A 26,232-nucleotide genomic window follows, 5' to 3' on the forward strand; every position below is an offset into this window, starting at 1 on the left:
GTCGGAATCCCTCCTCCTATCTAATCAAGGAAGAGGTCAAACTTCAGGAAGGAAAAGAGGGAAATTAACCTTTATGAAAGTGTCAGCTCCAAGTGTAGCATGGTTGTCGTGGTACAAACCAGTGGTACAAACTGTTACTGGTTGCTGATAAGCTGAGCACAGACATTGAGAGTAAGCACTTAGAACAATTTTACAGCAATTTTACATTGACATTACCATGGTACCCAAGTATGTGATCATTTTTTTGGAAATTAACTTTTATTGCATTTTACAAAAGCATTGATCTGTGACTGATTATATATTTTAAAAATTGATTCTTCACCACAGAGAGCTTGAGAGGCACTGGCTTAGAGACTGATATTATAAGATCTCACACCACCTCTGCAGGGTCTTGAATTAGGGGGCTCTGTCACTTCTCCTATTGTCCCTCTCAGGAAGACAGCACCCATCCCACGCATGCTTGCCAGGCTTTGGCCAGAGGAAGGCGGCCCTGTTCCCGGGTCCCCCATCCCACATCAACCACAAGGCAGGGGTCAAGACTCCCCAGGAAGAACCCAGGCAGAGTTTGGAGGATCTAGATTTCCCTAGGAGGACAGGGGCATGAGACCCCCCAGGACAGACCGATGTGGGGGACTGGCATGTTCCTGAGGCTTCACGGGAAGGAAATTCCCCAGATAATTTCCGCCCTTCGTTTTAGAATCACCCCTCCTCATCAGGGAGCTTTCTCTTGTGTCTGATCTCAGTCCTCGCTGCTGGAACTGAAGTCCTGCTGCATGCTGAGGCTGGTGCTAGTTGCTCTGGGGACACATGCAATGGAGATATTTTTGTTAAGCACTTACTCTGATTAACTCATTTACTTTTCCCAATGATCTCATGAGATAGGTCCTATTTTTATCTTCATTGCACAGAAGAATCTCAAGGAGGTTAAGGGACTGGCTTAAAATCACACAGCTAGTAAGTAGGTCAGCCTCTGGCCTGCCCTACTCCAGGATCCGAGCCCTGAACCACAGTCTGATGCCGTGGACCTGCTTTCAAGCAGCTTACAGTCTAGTTGGGTCTGTGAGACCCTTGAAGAATCCCAGCAGAGGCAGGTAGTCCAGAGTGTGTGGCCCAGGAACCTAGATGAAGGAGGGACACTGGGGAGGAGGCAGCCAGCCCCAGGCCTTGCTCCTGGCTCCCCATGCTCCCCTGGGAGGATGCTCATATCCTGTATTTCTGCCTTCACCCTCCCCAGGTGTGATCTCACTCCTCCTCTCCTTGGAGGCCCCAGAAAAGTGGCTATTGTTTCCTGCCACACAGAGAGCTTGGGGACCCATGAGACCCCTCTCACTCTGTCGGGGGCAGCTCAGGTTCCTGGCAGTGATAGGGTTGGGTGGTGCCCTTCAGCCTCCCAACTGTACCTTTTGTATGTATTTTTCCTTCCAGAAGGGTCTGCACTAGGAATGTAGACGAAGGACCCCTGCTGGAGTCCTTCCACTTTCCCATCTCCTGTTTCCCTACCCCCTACTTCTGGTATTCCCTGCTCTTTGGATGGGGCAGAACGGGGCAGAGCAAGTGATATCAGGAGAGCCCAGCCAGTGTCCTGCTGTCTTAAGCTCTCAGTGGCAAGTGGAGATAGAGACACAAAAAGCCCTTCAAAAAAATCAATGAATCCAGGAGTTGGTTTTTTGAAAAGATCAACAAAATTGATAGACCACTAACAAGATTAATAAAGAAGAAAAGAGAGAAGAATCAAATAGACGCAATAAAAAATGATAAAGGAGATATCACCACTGATACCACAGAAGTACAAACTACCATCAGAGAATACTATAAACACTTCTACGCAAATAAACTAGAAAATCTAGAAGAAATGGATAAATTCTTCAACACATACACCCTCCCAACACTAAACAAGGAAGAAGTTGAATCCCTGAATAGACCAATAATAGGCTCTGAAATTGAGGCAATAATTAATAGCTTACCAACCAAAAAAAGTCCAGGACCAGACGGATTCGCAGCTGAATTCTACCAGAGGTACAAGGAGGAGCTGGTACCATTCCTTCTGAAACTATTCCAATAAATACACAAAGAGGGAATCCTCCCTTACTCATTTTATGAGGCCAGCATCATCCTGATACCAAAGCCGGGCAGAGACACAACAAAAAAAGAGAATTTTAGACCAATATCCCTGATGAACATTGATGCAAAAATCCTCACTAAAATTCTGGCAAACCAAATCCAGCAGCACATCAAAAAGCTTATCCACCATGATCAAGTGGGCTTCATCCCTGGGATGTAAGGCTGGTTCAACATATGCAAACCAATAAACGTAATCCGGCATATAAACAGAACCAAATACAAAAACCACATGATTATCTCAATAGATGCAGAAAAGGCCTTTGACAAAATTCAACAGCCCTTCATGCTAAAAAGTCTCAATAAATTAGGTATTGATGGGACGTATCTCAAAATAACAAGAGCTATTTATGACAACCCCACAGCCAATATCATACTGAATGGGCAAAAACTGGAAGCATTCCCTTTGAAAACTGGCACAAGACAGGGATGCCCTCTCTCACCACTCCTATTCAACATAGTGTTGGAAGTTCTGGCCAGGGCAATCGGGCAGGAGAAAGAAATAAAGGGTATTCAATTAGGAAAAGAGGAAGTCAAATTGTCCCTGTTTGCAGATGACATGATTGTATATCTAGAAAACCCCATCGTCTCAGCCCAAAATCTCCTTAAGCTGATAAGCAACTTCAGCAAAGTCTCAGGATACAAAATCAATGCACAAAAATCACAAGCATTCTTATACACCAATAACAGACAAACAGAGAACCAAATCGTGAGTGAACTCCCATTCACAATTGCTTCAAAGAGAATAAAATACCTAGGAATCCAACTTACAAGGGATATGAAGGACCTCTTCAAGGAGAACTATAAACCACTGCTCAATGAAATAAAAGGGGATACAAACAAACAGAAGAACATTCCATGCTCATGGATAGGAAGAATCAATATCGTGAAAATGGCCATACTGCCCAAGGTAATTTATAGATTCAATGCTATCCCCATCAGGCTACCAGTGACTTTCTTCATAGAATTGGAGAAAACTACTTTAAAGTTCATATGGAACCAAAAAAGAGCCCGCATTGCCAAGTCAATCCTAAGTCAAAAGAACAAAGCTGGAGGCATCACGCTACCTGTCTTCAAACTATACTACAAGGCTACAGTAACCAAAACAGCATGGTACTGGTACCAAAACAGAGATATAGATCAATGGAACATAACAGAGCCCTCAGAAATAATACCACACATCTACAACTATCTGATCTTTGAAACTCTCAATGTGCTCAAAAAGGAGTGTTTGAGGATCCAGTAGGAAATGGCTGTGGAAGCTCTACTAGCTCTAAGTGGCTCTGCCTGGTTTGGCTTCCCTCATTCTAGGCTTACTCAATTTTTTTTTTTTTTTTTTGGATGGAGTTTTGCTCTTTTACCTAGGCTGGAGTGAAGTGGCACAATCTTGGCTCACTGCAACTTCCACCCCCTGGGTTCAAGCGATTCTCTTGCCTAAGTCTCCCGAGTAGCTGGGCTTATAGGCGCCCACCACCATGCCCAGCTAATTTTTTTTATTTTTATTTTTAGTAAAGATGGGGTTTCACCATGTTGGCCAGGCTAGTCTCAAACTCCTGACCTCAGGTGATCCACTTGCCTGGGCCTCCGAAAGTGCTAGGATTATAGGTGTGAGCCTGGCCGACTTACTCAATTATTGCAGCCTCCAAAGCTTGGCTCAAGTCCACTGCCTCCAGGAAGATGTCTCTGACTACACAAGTCTGAACCAAGTTCTCAGCCTGGAGGGGTTATTGTCCACACTTAGTGATATAAGGCTGTTTTCCATCAGCGCTAGAGAGCCATGGGGACACCAGGCAACCCAATAATGACCACAGGCTGGAATCTGCCATGGTGCCCCACAGCACCAGGCCCCATACAAGCTCAGGCCTGCTCTGCTCAGAACTTCTATGCTTTAGGACTTGGTGGTTTTCCATGTGCTTTACCTGGGATCACCAGATATGGGGGAATCTCTTAACTCCCAGGGAGACGGTTTGAGAAGAGATCTTTGTTATTCTCACCACACTGGTGAGGAAACTAAGGAAGGACCTGGGCAAGGTCATGGAACTGGTTTACGGATTGCAGAGTCAGGACTCGACCTGGGTTCCGATGCTCCCAATACACCCCAGGCTGCCACATTTGCCTAGGGCCTGAAGAAAGCCACACACAACACAAGTGTGTGCACCTGGGGCTCATTAGACCTCTCAGTGGGCTTTTGCCTTTTCTTTGCTTCACCAATTCCTCCTCCTGGCATTCCCAACCTCTCCCAGAACCCTCCCACAGCCCTACAGGGAGCCGGGCAGAGACAGTGATGGCTGGAACAGACCCTGCACACTACATACATGGGGATCCAGGCCACAGCGGGTGGGGCTTTGCTCTTGGCAGGACAAACAGTCCTGGTTCCGAAAGGCCCCAGAGGCCAGGACAGAGTTTTAAATAGCCAGTGTCAGGCCGATTGTGAGGCTCGGTTTAAATTAGTTGTCAGGGCTCCATTGAATCAGGTTTAATTGTTGATTGGTGCTGAAATGATGAATGAGATGTGGCTTTAAATAGGAAGCATAAGTGTTTCAACCTCACCCTGGGCTGGAACTGCAGGCATGATCTGGTGTCCTCTTATTCAAAGAGTTCCCCAGAGGAGGAGAGGCAAGAGGAGGAGCAGACTGAGCGGCCTGGGCTGGCCTGGGCTGCTGCACCTGTTTCTGGGTGGTCTAGTGTACCAGGACAGATATAAGGATCACCTGATGGAGGCTCAGGGAAATAAGGTCTCAATAATTCAATCAAGCAATCCTTCTTCAACCCATCTGTCCACCATTTTCCTTATCATCCTTTGACCAAGGTGCTTATTCCCATCTGTGCCTTTGCAGGGGTCCCCAGACCAATCTTCCTAGAGTTGACAGAGGAAGTGGGGGGACAAGGCAGAGAGGAAAAGTCCACCATTCTTGGGAGGTCCTGCATTTAGACCTCACTCTGCCCCTCATCAACTGCATGGCTTTGAGAAGTCATATGAGCTCTCTGAGCCTCAGTTTCCATATCTGTAAACTAAGACAAAGCTTGCCCTACCTCCCTTCTGCAAGGAGCTGTTGGGGGATCAAGAAGGCTAAGGTAGGGAAGGAGCTCTGAAAACTGTGATCGCGGCATTACTGATGACTGATCAGCGCCTCCCCTGCCTGGCCTTGGGCCAAGCTGGGGTGACTGGAGGGTGAAGTGTGAATGGGAAGAGGGAGACCCCAATGTGCCTTTTGCAGCCCATGGGCTCCCCTCACCAACACCCAACAGGTCACTGCCTACTCAGTGGTGGTTTGTTACCTTCCCCAGGGTTGCTGGACAGTTCCAGTTCTCTGGGCCAGGGCCGGGTTCCCCACCCACCCTTCTCACCTGAGACCTGCCTGGTGAGTTCCCCCAGCTGCATCTTCCATCTCCAGCTTCCTCTCACCCTCACCTGGAGCCAAGTGGGGCAGTCAGAAGAGAGGGCAAGAGAAGCCCCACAGAGCCAGGGTTGTAACCGCCAGTCTTTTTGGTAGAGGAAGCTGGAGGGCTGATTTCTGGGTTTGCCTCTCAAAGCTGGAAGAATGGCAGCAGGTGGGAACCACGGACCAGCCCCTGGTGAGGGAAAGCTGGGTAGCTCTGAGAAGGCACTGTAAGCCTCCACAATGGTGTTTCTGGGGCTCAGGGCTGCAGTGGCTGCTGCTAGTAACACCCTCTCAAGAGGGTCAGGGAGTAGCCCTCATACCCATGTCAGCCGGCTCCTGCCACCCCTGGCTACACCAGACTCAGCAGAGTCCTCTTCATTAAGAAGGCAACTGTCCTAAAATGCCACATTCCTCATGATGTCACTCCCAGAGTTGGTCAGCAGCTCCCCATGGCCTGTGGGGTGGCGCCCAAGCCCCTGAGCTCACCTGTGACAGTCCTCATGGTCAGCTCCACCTGTGGGTTTCCCCTCTCCTCTTGTACTTTCAGCGGCAGAAAGGTGCACTGAGCGGACATGGGATTCCACACTGGAGTCCAAGCTCACATGTCTCGTTTTTGTTTTTTGAGACAGGGTCTCGCTCTGTCACAGGCTTGCCTGCCTTGTCTCTGCTCCCTCACTAGCTGTCATCTGGCCCCAGCCTCCTCACCTGCTGGCGTGAGGAATATTTACCTGCTCCACAGCAGGGCTATGAGGGGTTGGGAGGAGTTGGGAGATGGCCCCAGGACAGCAGCACGAGGTGCACCTGAAGAGCTCAGGAGGGGCGTGTTCAATTTCCTTCCTTGCCTTGCAGGCTTGGTGGGATTGTTCCAGGAAAGAATCTACAGGGGAAAATGTGCTTCTGAAAACTTTTAAGAACTACACAAATTCTAGCCTCAGGAGCCCCCTTCTCCTGGATTTCAAGCAAAGGGGCCTGTGCACTCCAATAGGGCCTCCCAGCTGAGGTGTGGGCCACCTTCCTCCCTCTCCCAACATCCTCCTATTCCCACCCATTTCTCTCCCACCCTCCAGGTCAGTGGCCTTGGGTTCCCTGTGGACACTAGCAGTCCTTTCCGCACCTGCACACCTTCTCTGCTCTCTGTCTTTGAGATGCGTGCCATTTCATCTTCTACCCTCAACTGTCTTTTGAGTTTTACCACCTCCAGGATGGGGGATTTGAATCACCCTTGTTATATTGTAAAGGGTGGGAAGACTCCAGCTGACCCCAGGGTGCATGCAGAGGCAAAAAAGAGACAAAACACTTTTCTTTTGGTTTTGTTTTGGTTTTTGGTTTTTGGAGACGGAGTCTCACTCTGTCACCCAGGCTGGAGTGCAGTGGCGTGATCTCGGCTCACTGCAACCTCCACCTCCCAGGTTCAAGCAATTCTCCCACCTCAGCCTCCCAAGTAGCTGGAATTACAGGCGTCCACCACCACACTCGGCTACTTTTTTTGTATTTTTAGTAGAGACAGGGTTTCACCATGTTGGCCAGGCTGGTCTCAAACTCCTGACCTCAAGAGATCCACCTGCCTCAGCCTCCCAAAGTGCTGGGATTACAGGCGTGAGCCACTGCACCTGGCCAACTAAACACTTGTCTATTTTTATGGTTTTTTTTTCTCTTTAGCTTAAAAAAGTTTGTTGGGGGTGGGGAGTGGGCTACAGAGGAGATGCTTTTGAAGAGAAAAACATCACAACCCTGAAAATTCTGGTGAAGGACAGAAGGCTCAGGAAACAGGCTCCCCAAAAAGGCAGCCAGGGTGCCAGAGCACGTGACCCACTTTTCAAAGTTTCTGAGCCCTCTCTGCCTGCATCATTGTGCGTTCCTCCCAGACATGTGAAGTTGGTATTATTGGAATGCCTACTTGCGTTGATGGGGGAAACGAAAGTAGGTATTATAATTCCCACTCCATAGAAAAGGAGACAAGGTTTGGAGAGGTTAAATACTATTGATGATAAAACAACAATAGCTGCCATTGGCTGAGAGCTAATTGTGTGCAGGCTGTGGGGGAAGTGCATTTGAGACATCCTCTCATTGAGTCCCTCAGCCATCTGGCAACGTAGACACAATCGCCCCCATCTGATGGCAACTCAGAGATGTTAAGAAATGAGTCCACATTTAGGAAGTGGCAGGGCTGGTTCTAGGACAGGGATGGGGCAGCCAAGGGTCATCTGGGGCCATCTTCTCATCTCTGAAGAACAGACATGGCCAAGGGCAGAGCTCTGGCTTTCTTCCCTTTGCCTGGAGTTAGATTTAGGACTTACAGGACCCATAGATGAAAGTGACAGAGAGGTAGGTTTTAGTTCAACCCCTAAAAACATTTTAGATGAGACTTTCCTTAGAAATAAGGAACACCCAAGGAATTCAAAGTCTGGATGAACCTTCTACCTGGAGTGTTGTAGAAGAGACTCCTCCTGTGCCTGGGACAGACAGGGCTTGGTCTCAGAGCTGGAAGACCATATCCTAGCGCTACCACTGACCTACTCACGTCATGATCTTGAGCCAACTACTTGACCTCTCTGAGCCACAGTTTCCACATTTGTAAAAATGGGAAAGTAAGGCCTTTCCAAAAAGAACGTTGTGTGGATTCTGAAATATGAAATAACAGATGCAAAAGCACTCCTGGCTTGGCCCAGGGTTGGCATCTGATAAATACTGGCTGAATCTGAATCTAAGCCAGGTAGGGGCTGGGATCAGAGGACAGTGACAGTCCCTTGCCACTCTGAGTGTCTATGACTTCCATCACCACACTGGCCATGGGCCCTGCTTATCGTGTCTGCCACAGGTAGCCAAATACCCAGGTGAGGATGTCCCCACAGGACTGAGAAGAGATCTGCTAAGAGTATTCAGTTTAACGGCAGCACCATGTCCTTGGTTCAACTTCTTTTTGAGGGGGAGCGTGGAGAGAGGAGGGGGAATTTTATGATCAGTCTGAAGTGGAAAGAAAGCTCTTATCTCATTTCCTTCTCAGAGCTACATGTGATGGCTGTGACTCGGCCGTGGACGTGCTGGGGAGAGTAACGGGAACTGACAGCGGCCTGGGCCACATTCTCTAGTCCTCTTCCCACAGAGGCGTCCAGAGAAGGGGAATCGGGCCCTCTTTGCCGTGCCAAAATAAACTCGCATTGTTTCCAGCTCCATGAGAGGCCTCGAGTGAAGCAGCCTTTGCCAAACCCTAAAAGGAAGGAAGGCTGAGCGGGGGGAGGGAGGGGGCCCTGGATCGGGGGATGCACCCACCACCTCGCTTTCTCCTGACTTTCTGAAAACTCCATGTGGGCAAGCTCTAAAGCAAATCTCAGAGGGCACTGTGAAAATCTGTGCATTTAGGGGAGAAAGAAAGGACTCGAACTCCCATTTGTTAAGGGTCTACTATATGGTAGGTACTTTGTTCATTAAGACTCATATTGGTGGGCTGGAGGCGCACGCAGACCAGGGTTCAAATTCTGACCCTGACTCCATTTGCTAACCATGTGACCTGGGCAACAAAGAACTCTGAGCTTCCATTTCTTGCAGGTAAAATGGGGCTGTTATGTAACAGCAATTCTTCAGAGAGGTGTTGTGAAGGTTAAGTCAGGTAATGTGGTAACGTATGTAAAGTTCTCAGCATAGTACAGGGCATATAAATGCACTCAGTATACATGAGTTATTATTACTGCTGTACAGCTGCTACTCATAATAATATCATCTTAAAACTTTCATGAAAATGCTGAGAGGTAGGTATTGTTAAATAAACATGACAGGTATGGAAAGTGGAGGCTCAAGAGAGGTTGAGGCACTTTTTCAGGGTCTAACAGTTAACGAGCGGTAGGCTCAGGATTCAAACTCAGGTCTGCCCAGCTTGACGGCCATATGTGTTGCACCTGCGTCTGAGATGAGGGCTGACTGGGTTTTCTCATACAGATGCCAAGTTGCTCGGAGGCTGGAAAGCTGGAAAACAGCAAAAACAGAGACTGCCGGGCATCACTTTCATGGCCCAACTGCTTCCCAGACTTCATAGGCTCAGCCACCCTCCAGCCGGGCCTGGCTGACCACCAAAGCCTACGGTTCTCCTTGCCAGGCCCCGGGGCTCCTCTGTCTTTCAGCATCCATCTGAAGTGAACGTCTGCAGCGTGGGTCCCGTCTGCACCACTGGTCCCCAGGCCCTGCACAGTTGGCCTCCTGCTCCTGCATGGACAGCTTGTTGGAGCTGAGGCAAAGCAGCCTGGGATTGAAATCCTAGCTCTGTCCCTCACTAGCTGGGTGACTCTGGGCATGTTACTTGCTCTCTCTGAGCCTCAGTTTTCTCATCTGTAACTCTGGAGCAATAGTACCTAGTGAGAATTACGGGAGACAATGAAAATGACAGTAAGTGCTCCGAAGGTGTTAGCTCTCCTTCCTCCCGTTCCCTGCCTCTGGAAATGGATGCTCCTGGCTCTCCTGCTCACTCAAGATCATGAGGCTGTGGAGCCCCAGGCCAGGACCTATTTTTCATCCCGATATGTACTCTCTGCATGTCATCCTTAATGAAAAACGAATAACTCATGTGTTCATTTCATTAAATGCTGCCCCCACAAAAGTGTGGGCTTGTGCAATTCTCCAAAGACTGTCAGCTGGAAGATATCTCAGAATTCCTCGTAAATCAAAAGGTTTCATTTTGCTGCCAAGACAGTCAACTCTCTTTGCCTGAATAAGGCGGTGGGCGGTGCTGGGCTGGGATGGAATCGGAGACTTGCCTGCTTGTCCGGGCTTTGCCAATTACCCACACAGGAAGGGGGCAGACTGCTTGTGACTCTGGCAGAGAAATGGGTGGCGTGGGGTGCTGGATCCTACAGGGTCCTTCCTTCTCCTCCTCCGGTTCTAAAATTCTGGACTTTGAGCTTTCCTTCTCCCTCTGCCTCTCCCAGCCCCCTCCCACTATGCTCCACCCGCTCTGCTCCACAATCCCTGCCTCTCCAGTCAATCAGGTCAAATCAGCTCAGGGCAGAGTCTGCAGAGAAAAAGCATCTATGCATTCCTGGCAGAGGATGATCTTCTAATGCCCCTTAGCGCAAAAGCAGCCCTCCTTAGGGGTGAAAAGAAGGGCAGCCAAAGTCTGTGTTTCTATTGTGGGGTCCAGGAAGAGTGGGGCATTTGCTCATGGAGCTAAGGATGGATAAATTTAGAAGTAAAAAGAGGGTTCCTCTCCTGCCCTCAGCTTTGGAAAGGACTCCCAAGCCAGCCCAAAGGGGCTTTGTGGTCACCTAGTGGAGCAGATTCCAGGCCACCCAAAGGGGTCTGCACATTGTGGGTGGCAGTGGGGTGGGGAGTGCACAGGGTGAAGGTCCCGGAGGAAATTGGGCCTCTTAAAAACCACAGTCAGAGCTGGTCTCTTGGGGAGGGGAGATGAGGGTGGCAGAATTAAGTTTCAATGTCTTTACTGCTGGGAAACCCGACTGAGAGTAGGAGACAGATATAGAGGACCCAAAAGATCACTTCTGAGTGCAGGGGTTGGGAAGGAGAAGGAGACAAAAGAAGGACAAGGACAGGAACAGAGAGAGGTGAGGGGACCAAGAGAGAAGTGAGGGGGGCAAGGGGAAGGAAGGGAAAAGGGGGCAAGAGGAAGAGAGAAAGGAGAAAAAGGAGGAAAAAGGGAGGGAGAAAAGTAGGCGAGAAGAAATGAAAACAGAAGGAAAAAGAGTGAGGAAGGAAAACGTTTCCCAAAACATGTCATCTGAGGGCTTCCCTCCTTGACAAGGGGGTGGGAGGTGCGTCGAGCCAGCCTGCACGCTCACCTCACATCCTGGGTCCATCGCTGTGCCTGTCGCTCCAGAGCCTCCGCAGCAAAGGTGGGCTCAGAACTTGCCCACTGCACAACTCCAGGAACACCATTTACCTAAAACACAAAGAGAACAGGTGCCCTGGAGCTGTGCAAGGAGGTGGCACACCCTGTGTGGCTGACAAATCCCAGCAGCATAATAGGACAGGGACATAATGGAGCACTCAAAACATAGAATGTGTTGTCCCATTCACTAAATCATTAAATATGCTGTACTCTCTGTTTATACCACACTAGCACTTATGTTTATAAAACCACTGTATTCCCCATGGGAGGCTTAAAAAATCCCTTTGCTAGTTCTGAAAATAAAATCCCCTATTTAACAAAGACCTGCAACCATTAAGATGTCTATCCATCCATCTACCTGTCCATCCAGTCATCTGGAGTCCATCCTTTCAGTGACCTTTTAATTGAGGATCGACAGTGTCAGGCACTCTGCTTTAGTACAAGCACGAAAACGTCCCATTTCTTGCCCCCAGGGGGCTCATCCTTTGCTGGGGAAACACACTTAAGTAGTTTATTATATATCATTATAAGTGAAGTCATGGATAAATAAATTTACCATATTTAGCATTCTGAGTGGAATAATAATTCTATTAGCAATTGTTATCTGTGAAAAACAAGACAAAGCAAGACAAATCATGTGTGTGGAGTGACCATTACAGGTCATGTGTGATTTGAGTCCCCTATCCTTCAGCAGCAGGTGGCCTGCTCTCAATACCTCTCAACTGTGCCCTGATCTCTTGCTTGGCTGGTGTGCCCTGAGTTCAGAACTGGCAGCTAAAATTTTATTTCCTTTTTTTATTTAAAAAATAAAATCATTTAAAATGCATAAAACATATGCATAGTTTAAAGCAGAACTATAAAGCAAATATTAGCTGCGCATGGCGGCTCACACCTGTAATCCCAGTACTTTGGGAGGCCAAGGCAGCAGGATTACTTGAGCCCAGTGGTTCACGACCAGCCTGGGCAACATAGCAAGATCCCATCTCTACAAAACATAAAAAAATTAGTCGGGCATGTGGTACCAGTTACTTGGGAGGTTGAGGCTGGAGGATCACCTGAGCCCAGGAGCTGGATGCTGCAGTGAACCATGATCATGCCACTGCACTCCAGCCTAGGCAACAGAGTGAAACCCTGTCTCTAAAATAAATAAATAAATAAGTAAATAAATAAATAAATAAATAAATAAAGCAAATATTTTTGTAACCACCCGTGAGATAAATAAATAGACTAGAACATCACTAGTACCTGTGAAGTTCCCCAGCAGCAACACCCCAGGTCCTTCCTCAGTCAAATCTCCCTTCCTTCTCCTAGAGGTAACACTATCCTGACTTTTCTGTTAATCAGAAAAAGTCTGATTGAACCTTGCTTTCCTTTATGGTTTTACCATTTATGTATGCACCCTAAACAGTACTACAGTGAATGACAAATGCCATTTGTAAGAGAAAAATGCTGAATATCTGCAAATTCATACAGCTTCATATAGTTTAACCTACTCATCTATTTTTAAACTTGGAAATAAATATACTGTATGCATTCTTTGATGATTTGCTTCATTTGGTCGACATAGCTATAGTTTCATTGTATATATTTTCACTGCTGAGATTTCATATAGCATACGAGCTCACAGTTAATGCATTTTATGGCTGATGGACATTTGAGTTGTTCTCAGTGTTTGGTCCTTACTGATGTTGTTGTTGTAAAGCTTTCTTGTCTCCTGGTGCACACATGCATGGGTTGCCCTAAGATATTTATCTAGGAATAAAATTGCTGGATGACGTGGTCTTCAACATGACTAGATCAAGTCCAGTTGCTTTCCACATTGGCTGTACCAATTTATACTCCCAGAGGCATCTGCATCCTTGTCATCTCTTGGTATTACAGACTTAATTTTTCCAATCTGGGGGGTACAAAATGGTATCTTATTGTGGTTTACATTTTATCTCCCAGATTATTAATGAAGTTGAGCTTTTTGTTTGTTTGTTTCTTCACCATTTGGATTTCCACTTTTCAGACTTGTCTGTTCAAGTCTGTTACCTTTAAAAAATTGTTTTTTTTCCCCTTGATTTTTAGTTCTTTCTGTGTTCTGGATATTAGTCCTTCATTGCTTATATGCGTAGTTCCAGTTTGTGGTTTGTTTTCATCTCTTTATAGTCCCTCCTTGATCTCTCTGTCTCTCTCTCAAAAATAATTTATGATAAAATTCCAAACATATACAAAAGTAGCTAGAATAATATGATGAATCTCCTTGTACCTATCACTCAGCTTCAACAATTATAATTTCATGGACAATCTCGTTTCACTTATACCTTTTCAACTTCTGCTCCTCTAGCTTTATTCAGGTGATCCACCCACCTCAGCCTCCCAAAGTGCTGAGATTACAGGCTTGAGCCACCACACCTAGCTACTTCTTTACTTTTATATCTCATTCAAGAACTCTTGTTCTGAGAGCACAGAGGTATTTGCTTCTCTCCCTTTCTTTAAAAGGTTCGTAGTTTTACTTTTCACATTTAGCTCTTTATTCCAAATTAAAGAGATTTTAGTATGTGGTGTGAAATAGAGATTCAATTTTTTTCCCCCTATAGCTCTTTTTTTCCCTCCCCGGAATAATTTCTTAAAAAGTCTTTTCCCCACTCCCCTGTAATCTGCAGTCAGTCATATTGATCAAGTATCCATATATGTGTGGGTCTGTTCATGGCTCTCTCTTCTGTTTTATTGATCTATTTCTCTGTGCCTGTGCTAATGTCACACTTTCTTAATTACTATGCCTTTCTAATAAGTCATGATATCTGGCAGGGCAATTCCATCACCTTCTTTTTCTTATAATTATTGCATTTTCATATGAGTTTTATAATAAGCTTACCAAATTCTACATTCAAAAATGTGTTGGGATTTTGATTGTGATGCATTGGATCTACACATAAATTTGGGGAAAATGGCATATTTACAATATAGACTCATTCATCCATAAATATAGTAAGTCTCTGCATTTATTAATGCATTCTTTAATGTCTCTCAATAAAATTTAATATTTTTATACAAAATTAGCATACATTTTGTTAGACTTATTCATAAATACTTCATTTGTGTTGCAAGTGTAAATGATCACTTTAAAATTTTTTATTTTCTCAATGTTTACTGTTCACATATTGAAATAAACTCAAGTTTATTTGCATGTTAACTTTATACCCAGCAATTGTGCTAAACTCTTTTACTTGGTCTAATAACTTGGATTTTCTATTTACACAATAATGTTGTCTCTACATATTTAACATTTTGTCTCTTTTTCCCCAAACTTAAGTCTTAACTTTCTTGCTTGCTTGCTTTCTCACTCTCTCTTTCTCCCTCCCTCCCTCCCCCTTCCTTCTTCCCTTCCTTCCTTCCTTCCCTCCTCCCTTCTTCTTCTTTCTCCTCCTCCTTCTTCTCCCAATAATATTGTCTATACATGTTTAAAGTTTTTCTCTTTTTTTCCCAAACTTAAGACTTAATTTTTTTCTTTCTTTCCTCCTCCTCCTCCTCCTCTCCTCCTCCTCTTTCTTCTTCTTTTGAGGCAGTCATTCTATTGCTCAGGCTGGAGTGCAGTGGCACAATTGTGGCTCAATGCAGCCTTGATCGCCCAGGCTCAAATGATCCTCCCACCTCAGCCTCCCGAGTAGCTGATACAACAGGTGCGTGACACCACACCTGCCTAATTTTTTTTTTTTCAGACAGAGCCTCTATGCATTGCCCAGGCTGATCTCAAACTCCTAGGCTCAAGTGATCCTCCTGCCTTAACCTCCCAAAGTGCTGGGATTATAAGCATGAGCCACTGTACCCAGCCTTCTCTTTCTTTCTCTCTTTCTTTTCATTCCTTCCTTCCCTCCCTCCCTCTTTCTTTCTTTCCTTCCTTCCTTCCTTCCTTTCTTTCTTTCTTTCTTTCTTTCTTTCTTTCTTCTTTTTCTTTCTTTCTTCCTTTTTTTGAGACGGAGTCTCACTCTGTTGCTCAGGCTGGAGTGCAGTGGCATGGTCTTTGCTCACTTAAACCTCCGTCTCCTGGGTTCAAGTGATTCTTCTGCCTCAGCCCACTTAGTAGTTGGGATTACAGGTGCTGCCACCACAGCTGGCTAATTTTTGTATTTTTAGTAGTGATAGGGTCTCATCATGTTGGCCAGGCTGGTCTTGAACTCCTGACCTCAGGTGATCCACACACCTCGGCCTCCCAAAGTGCTGGGATTACAGGTGTGAGCCACCATGACTGGCCCTTTTCTTTCTTCATTGAAATGGGTAGGATTTCTCATACAATATTAATAGAAGTAGTGATAGTAACCATGCATTTTTTTCTCCACCTCAAAGTCTCGTTGGACAAGATGATCTCTTTCCAATGCAAAGATCTTGGTTTTCCTCACAATCATCTTCTTTCTGGCTCAAGCAACTACCCACAGCCTTCTAGAGTGAGACTAAGAATCATAATTTATATCCAGACTTTACGTTCTTGAGACAAGGTCTGGCACTACTGCCCAGGCTGGAGTGCACTGGCACAATCTAAGCTCACTGCAACCTCCACCTCCTCGGCTCAAGGCTTCCACCCACCTCAGCCTCCCGAGTAGTAACTACAGGCGCAGACCACCATGACTGGCTAATTTTTGTATTTTTCATAGAGACAGGGTTTCACCACATTGTCCAGGTTGGTCTTGAACTCATGAGTTCAAGCGATCTTCCCATCTCAGCCTCCCAGAGTGCTGGGATTATGGGCATGAACCACCCAGCTATATCCAGACTGTTGATAGTTGCATATCTCTAGCCTGAATGTAGAAGATCCTGGAGTCTGATCTCTTTTCCAATATTTTGTATTTGTTGAGTCATTTCCTCTCAAAACCCCATTCCTCCTCGAACTCCCAAGCCATTTCTGCTTCATAGTTTGAATCATAACTAATAGTCAAAAAAAAATTGTGATGGTTGAGAGGTTGGCTGTGCCCATATCCCTTTTTGAAGCTCTCTCTGCCCTTCTTCAGGGTGAGAGAGATGGACTGTGCCTTTGTTCCCACATCCTAGCACTGGCTGAAAGAAGCGACATGTGCTATGCTACAGCTATTGTCTCTGGGGTGTCTAAGTTGCATCCAGATGTGAGAACACCAGATACAGCACAACTAGACTCACCAAGATCAGCCCCTTTCACCAGGGAAGTGCCTAATGTTCTGGCCTACTTTTATTGAGGGTTGATAGAACAAACAGCTATTGGAAGAAGGTTTGCCAAATAAATATTTGAGATGGTGTTCATCGTGTTGTTCGATGTTCCCTACATAAGGATTCATATAATATATTGTGTTGGAATTAAGTGTCAGTATAGTCTCTCCTGTTGAACTAACATATGTCTGCAATGGGATTAATACTTTCCGGAATTGTCTTTAGATACATTTTCATGTCCTGTAAACCTTGTTGTTCTGGAGTTTCTTGTACATTGGAGTAATGTCTGAGTCTCAGACAGAAAGCTAGATGTCGAGAGAGTCAAGGTTTACTAAATTCCTTTGACCCTCTTTTAGCACATCAAGAGGTAGGCCTGGCTGACTACATTTTAGAAGATGATGAAGGAAAGTTTATCTCTCTATCCTCATAGACTACGGGAAGGGGAAGGGGGATAGGGAGAGAAGAGGTAGATCAGGCACCAGAGCTCTTCTCTGCCACTACCGTTATTACCTTCCCCACCTTCCCCACCAGTGTGTCAGGGCACAACCTAGAAAGTTGGGAGCTTCTAAAGACATGCTTTTAAAGCATGTCTGAAGGCCGCAGGGAGCGTCTGGGCTGGAGGCACCCTTCTTCAGGTACGCTGGGTCCAGGAGAAGCACCCACACGAAGGCCTGGAGGTAGCGCAGGAAGTAGGAGGTAGGGGAGCCTGAGACAGCACCTGAGCAGGTGTTGAGAGTGCCAGCAGAAAGGCAGAGGCCTGGTGACAGGACTCAGTGACCACTAGGACAGCTGGCAGGGACCATGGGCTCCAGCAACAGCTCCTGGCACAGTGCCCCAGAAAGCAAGATGGGTCCATCCCATCATAGCAGTCATGAGCTCAGGGAGCAGGCTGTGAAGATCCAGGCAATGCCACGGGAACCCAGGGGCCTCCCTCCTGGGCTGTGCAAGACTCTGATAGGAATCACCTGCCACACGGGGATTCAGCAGCCAGAGAGCAGTCTCCAAAAGCCTGACATTTACGTGAGTGAGCCAAGTTATCTATGAAAGACAATTTTGATTACTAAATCAAGCTTGAAATTTACCAAATTGGATACAATTTAGGATTTTACCCTCCTGCTTCCCAGTGGAACTGATAAGAAGACATTCATTATAAAGAAAATTTTAGCCAGGTGTAGTGGCATGTAAGCTACTCGGGAGGCAGAGGCAGGCAGATCACTTGAGCCCAGGAGTTTTAGTCCAACCTGGGCAACACATCAAGAACCCACTGCTAAAAAAAAAAAAAGAAAGAAAGAAAATTGTAAAAGTTACACTTTTTCCCCACAATTGCATTGTAGTGTAAATGTTTCCCCACTGCACATCCTTTTTATGAAACTAAGATTTATCTCATTGAGGCCTCTTTTCAGCTGCAGAGCTGACTCGCATGTTACATTCAGTGACAACAAATGTTCTTGCACAAGTGTGGAAGGGGTACAAGAGTTGGAGTTTGGCTGGCCTGGGTTTGTGGCCTGGGCTGGATTGTGACTTTTGTAGACTCCAGGCACTTTTATAGTTGTGGACTCCCTCCTCCATTAAAAAAGTTAAATATATGTTACTATTGTGTTGGCATAAAGACGAATCTATTAATATCATATATTAAAACATTTTTTTCAACCTCAATGTTCTCTTCTCTTCTTCTGATTTTAAAAGAAATTTTAAAACATTTTAGTGGGCCCCTAAGAGTATCCTGGGCCCTGTGCCTATTGGAGAAGTCAGCCCTGCTTGCACCTTTGCCTGCCCTGGACATGCCTCTTTGCTTGTCTTCCTCTTCTGTAAAATGGGGTTGCTGGACTAAATGATGGAGTGCATTCAAGGACACGGCACCTGGGGTAAATAAATGTGGGTTTCCTTTCTTCATCTCCATGGATTTGATTTTCTATTTCTATTTTCGTGATCTTGCTGCATATGTGGTTTTCATTGTGAGTCACCTTCAAAATTCTCTTTGGAAGTAGGTGGGGTATAAATTATAAATAAAAATTCCTTTTTACTTCCTCAGCACTTAGCACAATGCCGAGCTTTATATTCTCAATCCTTGTTTGTTGACTGTGCCGGTAAATGGCTCTCTCCCGGCCAACCTCCGCCCACCACCCTGTCCCACCCCGGCCTGACTGCTCTTGGAGGAGGCATCCTTTCTGTCTTTCTTTGGCCTCTTCTCTCTCCCTCAGAATTCTTCTTTCCTTAGTGGCCTGTGCTCAGCTGGCTGTCAGAGTGAGGAAGGTGCCCACTAAATGTCACACGGTGAGCTGGGTAATATTGCCACAGCCCCACGAGGCAGGGTGTGTGCCCTGCTCCACCCCGGAGGATGCTGTGGCTCAGCGAGGAATTGGCTCCACACGTGGTGGGACTGGGATTTGAACCCAGACCTGTCTGGCCAGGCAGTGGCATGGTGTGTTAAGCCTCCATGGTTTGCAGTTTCCAGAGATCTGAGGGGATTTCTTAACACTGTTCAAATCAAACCCTACTGGAAAACGTGGAGGTCCCTCGAGGTGTGTGTTCAGCTTTGTCACTGTCCCTCAGGCCCCACCATTCACCCAGCTGGAAGTTTGTGCTGAAACTCTCTTCCTAAATGTTAGAGAGGAGCAGTGCCACAAGCAAGCGGGGAGGAACCGGGAGCCACACAGCTCATGCTGGAGATTCAGTGGTATGTCCATCAAGAGGGTGGCTACCAAACACATTTCCTTTATTGGCCGGACTTTAGAGTGCTCAGCTCCAGGACTTTAAAACGGCACCAGAGTATTCAATGAGCTTGTATATGTGAGGCATTTACAACAGCACCTGGCATACGTGTTGGCTGGAGCCGAACCGAATGCACCGACTCATTCAGCGCACATTGAGCACCTACTGGGCTGCGTGCTGGGAAGATACACATGAATAAAACATCTTCCCACTTATTCAAGAGAAGGCAAAATAAAAATTGCCCCGCGATGGGATAGAATCTGCAATTAAAAAGAAGAGCATGTGCAAGTTTATTTATGTCCTATTACACAAGCTCCTCCATTCTCCACCCCCACCCCCACCCTCTCAATCTGTCGCATTCAGGGATCTGGGGCTCTGAGCATTTGCTTGAATTAAACAGATTCAATGGCATGTCAGGGTTGGGAGGAGAAATGGAGAAGGTGGAAGAATGAGATGGAGCGATTAGTTAAAAAGAGAGATGTTGGTAGTCAATGCACAGATGCCTCCTCCTGGAGAGGAGACGAGCTCAGACAGACAGACCTGGAATGTTCCCTTGGGAACAATCATATTATTAATAACTGTGATAACGATGCGTGCTACTGAGTGCTTCCAGTGCCAGGCGCTGCTCTAAGCCTTCACACAGATGAGCGTATTTAATTCTCCCAATCCCCTAAGGAGGCAGCTTCTATCATAAACCCCATATTAGAGCCCAGAGGCTCAGCAGGGGGCAGTGACTTGACCAAGGGCACCACCGCCAAGAGGCAGCCTCCTGCCTGGAGCCTGCACTTGTCCTGTGGCCTTCACACAGGTGCCTGTGACTCTGTGAGACAGGTGAGGTCAGGTTGGGGTATACAATACCACTGCAGACTAGTTGGAGTTTAGAGCAGAAAGCAGGAGGTCGGACTGGTGGAGTTTGAATCCTGGCCCACCATGAACAACTCTGTGACCTCGGCCAATGTCTTTCTATGTCTCTGTTTTCTTATAAATGAAATGAAGATTGAGGATGGTGATGACGACACCACCTCCTGGAGTGGTTGTAAGGCTTTAACACAACTGTGCATACATAGGGTTTAGCAGGGCCTGCCCAGATGAGCAGGATACATGGCAGGCATCCCTGAGCTCATGATTTGTCCCTAGGAGAGCTCGCCCTGCCATCATCCAGGCAGATGAGCTCAGGCTTCCAGGCTTCTGCACTCACAGATGAGGGGGCCAGCTCAGGACAGGCAGTGGGAACCACAGAGGGAGAAATGCTAATGAGAAGTGACCCCACCCATGGAGCCTGTCCCCAAACTGATGAGCATGTTGGGAAATGTGCCCAAGTGTGGCAGGAAATGCCTGTGGAAATGCCTTGGACAGGGGCAGCCGATGACTGGCCACGGGGACACTGGAGGACATCGCCTGGCCTCTGCCTCCAAGCAGAGCACCGTCTGGCTGGGGACAGAAGACTCTTCACACGAACCAATGAGTGGCCCAGGTGGGGTCTTCCCAAGGGTCACCTGCAGCGTGTGGTTCTGGCCATCGGAAAGCAGAGTGACCAGTGAGCCGTGGGCTGGGAGCCTGTATGGGCAGAAGGCCAAGGGGCTGTAGGAGGTGGCATGTGTGTGGGATGCTGTGACTCAGCCACTCACCCCAAGGACTAGCTTCAGGTCTGCTTGCCCCACCTTCACTTTTGACCAGGCATTTCTGATTTTCTCTCCTTTTCCTCTTTTTGATGAGGGGCAGCTCTGTTGTCATAAGTGAGGCACAGCCAAGGCCAAGGTCTTCCTTTCCAGAGCTGTTCTGGGCTGGGCCGACTCTGCTATTTGAATGTACAGGGCTCATTCTACAGTATGCCAATAAATGTGCCCATGAAAAAGAAGACCTTTAGAGACGTGCTCATGCAGATGATTCTATCCCACCTGTCACAGAGGGAGGCACGGCAACCATCTGCTAGATTCTCTATTCCCACCCCACCCCTTACATTTTTAACCACAGATTTTCACAGTTTGCCTTACTTATTTAAATCTGTTATTTAGAAAGACACATGTATTGCTAAGTAAAGAAATGGCAGCTTTTGCCCATTGAAGCCTGTTCTTCCCATATTCTGTAGCTGGCTGGGGTCCGCTGAGAGACCCTTATATGTGCAAGCCTGGGTGTCCTTTAACCAGGCTGGATTTAGGACTGAATTCACTCTGGATTATCGAGTGCTCTGTACTAGAAGGGGAGGAGAGCTGACACTTAATATGACTTATCTTTCAGAGTAAAAGTGAGACCCCAATCTCTTGGTCTCTACTGCAGTGGACATGGATCCCTCCTTTAACCTGGAGACAATACTGTATGTCCAAATGCTATGCTCTTGAAGTCATGCTGCATGGCCAGACCATTGATTCAGTTATTTGGCACCTACTGTATGCCACACATTGTGTGCCAGGCACTGGCAATGCCTTGGGACGAGATGAAGTCCTCACCCTCATGGAACTGACACTTTTGTGGGGAGAGAAGTGCTAGAAAGCCCAACACGGACAAATTGTGTTAAGTGCCCTGAAAGGAACAAACTGTGATAGAGAATGGAGAACAGCAAAGAGGACCGGGGGGAAGGAGGGCCCACAGAAGAGTGATGTGGAAGCCAGGCCCTAGCCGGGGAGAGGCAGGAAGAACTCAACACGTGCAGAGGGAAGGCGAGGCGAGTGCAGTCCGGGAGGAGAGAGCGCTTCACATTACCTGGGAAGCAGGAGAAGAATCTGGCCCTGAGCCTCCTCTCTACCTCCTACCTGCAAGCCCCGGGGTCCCCCTGGCCTTCTCTGTCTTTGCAGCTCCTTAGAGTGGGAAGGACCAGGCCTTGTGCCTCTGCCCATGGCCAACAGAGCTCCCTAGAGAGCCTGTGCTGCCCGCTCACCCAGTAGTTCCAGGCCATGCCAGAGCCTGCACCTGGCCAGAGGCCCAAGGAGTTCTGACACCTCCCCCAGCCCACAGGACTCCCGCCCCACCACACCCCACTCGAGTAACAGAGCTTGCAGCCTCACAGCCACTGCTGCCATCTCTTTGGGCCTCTGGTCACCTCCACACAGCCTCATCACCCTGATCATTGCTGCTGCAGCTACAAGGCACCACTCACTGCCCTGCCACGACTTCAGCCTTCAGCACGCTGTCAGGAATATGCTACTGCCTATTCCCCTTCTTTATGGTGACATCTGGTGACTTCTTTGATATCTCTTCAAATGCTGCTCCCTTCTACACCCCTCTCCTACACTTTCCTGCCTCCTTCCCCTCTGTTCCTGGCACTTCACTATAAGGCTTACTTACCCTGCTGTTAGCTATTTGAGTCTCTCCCCCGCTTCCCAAGGGCAAGGTCTGAATCACTTTTATACTTGCAGTCCCAGGAGCTGATGCAGAGAGTAAATCATCAATACAGCTTTGTTGAATAAATTCTTCGTGTGCCCCTTAGAATAATAATCTCCTTCATGTATTCAGCATTTAACAAGCTCATCCAAAACTTTGTGCCATTGTATGCTTGCAACACCGTAAGACTAGGTGCTGACCTGCTGCACAGGTAGGGAAATGTGGAGAAAGGTTACATGATTTATGTTAGATCGCACACAAATTGGTGGCAGGGCTGGGTCATGGTCTTAATATCCTTACTCTTAGTTCACTGCTCTTCATTAACTTCAGAGCACTCAAGCCTGGAGTTAGAGAAAAAACACATTTCTCAGTAATACATCTTAAGATATAAGCTGAGGACATACCTGTTTTAACACAAACTTTAAAAAAAAACTACACTATGTTTGATCTTAGACTTCCCAAGCCAAATAAATAAATTAATTAAAAGTACACTATAAGATATGAGGTAAGCCTTTATTGAGCACCTATTATATACTGTTATATATGGAACTCAGTATTCTGGGAGACACAAAAGAATTACAAGACTCTCTTACATAGTACTCACAATTATTCAGGGAAAACGACCCAGGGACAAACACAGCAAGTGGAGATAATGTACGGGTGGGTAAATGCAGAAGCTCTTGGAGCAGAGTTGTTCCTGAGGGGCCCATGGAGAAGGCTCTGGGAAGTCATTCTCATCTATGGGACAAGAGGAGTGATAGCAGAGAGGAGACGTGGGGATGAGGAGTAGGGGGTGGGAAGGTGCACAGGACAAGGGGGCGGCCCAGGGGCTGGCCAGAGGGAGGGGCTTTATAGGAACACTCGTGAGAGTGCTCCTCTGAGGATCAGAGAGGACCTAGATGTGCTTTTCAGGGATGTCTCATCACAAGTAAAGCATGACTCTTTCTCAGTTGCCAGAAACAGTTGTGAGAATAACAAACTCAATCTGTGGCATCAGAAAGGGCGCCTCATCCCCAGGGATTCTAAGAGGGTAGGATTTATCTTTCCAACTCAGCTCAGCTTAACTCAGCTCAGCTCAGCTCAACTCAGCTCAATTCGGCTCAGCTCAGCTCAACTCAGCTCAACTCAGCTCAATTCGGCTCAGCTCAACTCAGCTCAATTTGGCTCAGCTCAGCTCATTTCAGCTTGGCTTAGCTCAACTCAACTCAGCTCGGCTCAGCTCAGCTCAGCTCAACTCAGCTCAGCTCAGCTCAGCTCAGCTCAACTCAGCTCAGCTCAGCTCAGCTCAGCTCAACTCAGCTCAGCTCAGCTCAGCTCAGCTCAACTCAGCTCAGCTCAGCTCAGCTCAGCTCAACTCAGCTCAGCTCAGCTCAGCTTAGCTCGGCTCAGCTCAGCTCAGCTCAGCTTAGCTCGGCTCAGCTCAGCTCAGCTCAACTCAGCTTGGCTCAGCTCAGCTCAACTCAGCTCAATTCGGCTCAGCTCAGCTCAACTCAGCTCAATTCGGCTCAGCTCAGCTCAACTCAGCTCAATTCGGCTCAGCTCAGCTCATTTCAGCTTGGCTCAGCTCAACTCAATTCAGCCAAGCTCAGCTCAGTTCAGCTCAACTCAGCTCAGTTCAGCTCAACTCAGCTTGGCTCAGCTCAGCTCACCTCAGCTCAGCTCAGCTGAACTCAACTCATCTTCACTCAGCTTGGCTCAACTCAGCTCAACTCAACTCAGCTCAACCCAGCTCAGCTCAACTCAGCTCAGCTTGGTTCAACTAAGCTCTACTCAACTCATTTTAGCTCAGTTCAGCTCAGTTTAACCCAGCTCTTCATATTACCTGTCAGTCATGGACCATCACTTCCTATCCCCAACTGCCACAGACAAAGCTAGTGAAGTAAGACACATGAACAGAGGTTCCTATCTCCTCTCTGTGCAAACAGCAATCATGACATCCACTCCCCATTACCTCCATCTTCTCCCATTGCAGGTGCTCATAACAACGTCCAAGGACCCAGCTTTGTTAGTGAATATGGAATTTGCGGGATGGTTGGCAAAGGCTCCAGTCCTGATGGAAAGCCCTGGAGGAAACTCGGCTCAGCTGAGAGTGTGATGACTCTCCTCCCATTGCAAACTGAGACCATAGTGAAATGGACAGAAAGAGAGAAGGGGTTGTTGTAGGCTGATGGCCTTGCCTGCCTGGCCCCAACTGACCTGGCCATTGAAGTTGTGCTGGAACCCAGGCGAGTGTCCAATGTGTCCCTAGGTGAACTAAGGTTGTAAGGAGGTTTCTGAAGGACACGTAGGGGACTCATGGAAAAGCAGGTTTGGTGGGGGCCCTTCTCTATTCTCTCTTTCAAAGCCATGCATTGGGCTGGTTCAGGGCACCAGGCAGGGCTCTGCTTCTTTCACTCTGCCCTCAGGCAACACTACTGCATTTCAGCAGCTCTTTAACCTCAAAGACCTGTGAGTCAGTGTAGAGCAGGTCACACACAGAGCAGGTCACACACAGAGCATCTCTAGTTGAGCCCGCTGGCCTCATCACAATGCCTGTGAGCTGTTCATGGGCCTGTAGAGTTCATGCCCCTCCTCATGTGTCAACACAGGAGCTAGTCCACGCTGAGGAAAACATTTATTGTATCTTTCCCCAGTAGAGTTTCTGTGGAGAGATTCCCCACCTATTTTCATAACTTCTCTCAAAGTTTGACAGCCTTTGCTCAGCTGTAGCCTGAACCTAACCTTCTACTACAACACAAGCCAGTTCTCTTTGGTCTGCTCCTCAGAGACAGACCCTTGAGTGAGAAACTCCAGGATGTACACCATCACATTGGGAGTGGGAAGGCGGAAGACAGAAGAGACAACAGAAAGGGGGAAATGCCTACAGCCACTGCAAAACCAACAAGCAGAATGGTGGTAGAGACTAGCCTGGCCAACATGGTGAAACCCCATCTCTACCAAAACTACAAAAATTACCCAGGTGTGATGGTGTGTACCTGTAATCTCAGCTACTCAGGAGGCTGAGGCAGGAGAATCACTTGAACCCTGGGGGCAGAGGCTGCAGTGAGCAGAGGTCATACCTGGGTGACAGAGCAAGACTCTGTCTCAAAAAAAAAAAAAAAAAAAAAAGAAAACCCAAAACCATTTGTGGAGTATGTATTACATGCCAAGCACTATTCTAGGCATCATGAACAGACATGAATACAAACACGTGGACACATATCTCTGCCTCACTCACTTCGGAGTTGTTCACAGAGTCACAGCTGCAGTGGAGAGAAGCAATTATGCACAGATGGGTAAGAGAGCCCAGGGATGCTGAGTGACATGCTTTTGGTCACCCAGGAAGTTGAAAGGCAGAACCAGGTGTCTCATCTGTTGACCTCTCCTTGTTATTCCTCTCATGGTTGGAAGTGAGCATTTCCTAGGAAGACAAAAGAATCTTTTATTTTCTGGGTTCCTAGCCAGGAAGTCCTGTTCACTGCTTTGGAGGGGTTTTCCTTGCCCAGGGAGACCCTGGCAGGTCAGCCCTTGTGTTCATGGTGCCTGCTTCTTGCAGAGAAAGTTATGTTCCTGGACCTTCATCTTCTGGAAGTATGTAAATGCATGACATTACTTTTTTTTAATGCTTGGTATTTATGAGGTCTTTTCCCCCTGAGGCTGCCCCATGTTCTGAAATGTGAACATGGTAGGCAGGATGGATACATTTTTGGAGCAGTAAGTACAACCAGA

At 47.2% G+C, this 26,232-nt stretch overlaps 1 long non-coding RNA gene across 2 annotated transcripts; it reads right to left on the bottom strand.

Moving 5' to 3' along the window:
* Nucleotides 1-6,798: 6,798 nt before the first annotated feature.
* Nucleotides 6,799-26,070, bottom strand: LOC129531585 (uncharacterized). Of its 2 annotated transcripts, XR_008676858.2 has the most exons (4): nt 25,742-26,070; nt 11,693-11,822; nt 11,285-11,385; nt 6,799-9,461 (listed from the first exon to the last, which is right to left on the bottom strand). It is a non-coding gene; the product is annotated as an uncharacterized lncRNA (long non-coding RNA). The 2 variants fall into 2 exon arrangements; XR_008676857.2 differs by lacking the exon at nt 11,693-11,822.
* Between the last annotated feature and the right edge of the window lie 162 nt (nt 26,071-26,232).

This window comes from Gorilla gorilla, chromosome 12 (assembly GCF_029281585.2).
Source record: "Gorilla gorilla gorilla isolate KB3781 chromosome 12, NHGRI_mGorGor1-v2.1_pri, whole genome shotgun sequence".
In the NCBI taxonomy this organism is placed as follows: domain Eukaryota; kingdom Metazoa; phylum Chordata; class Mammalia; order Primates; family Hominidae; genus Gorilla; species Gorilla gorilla.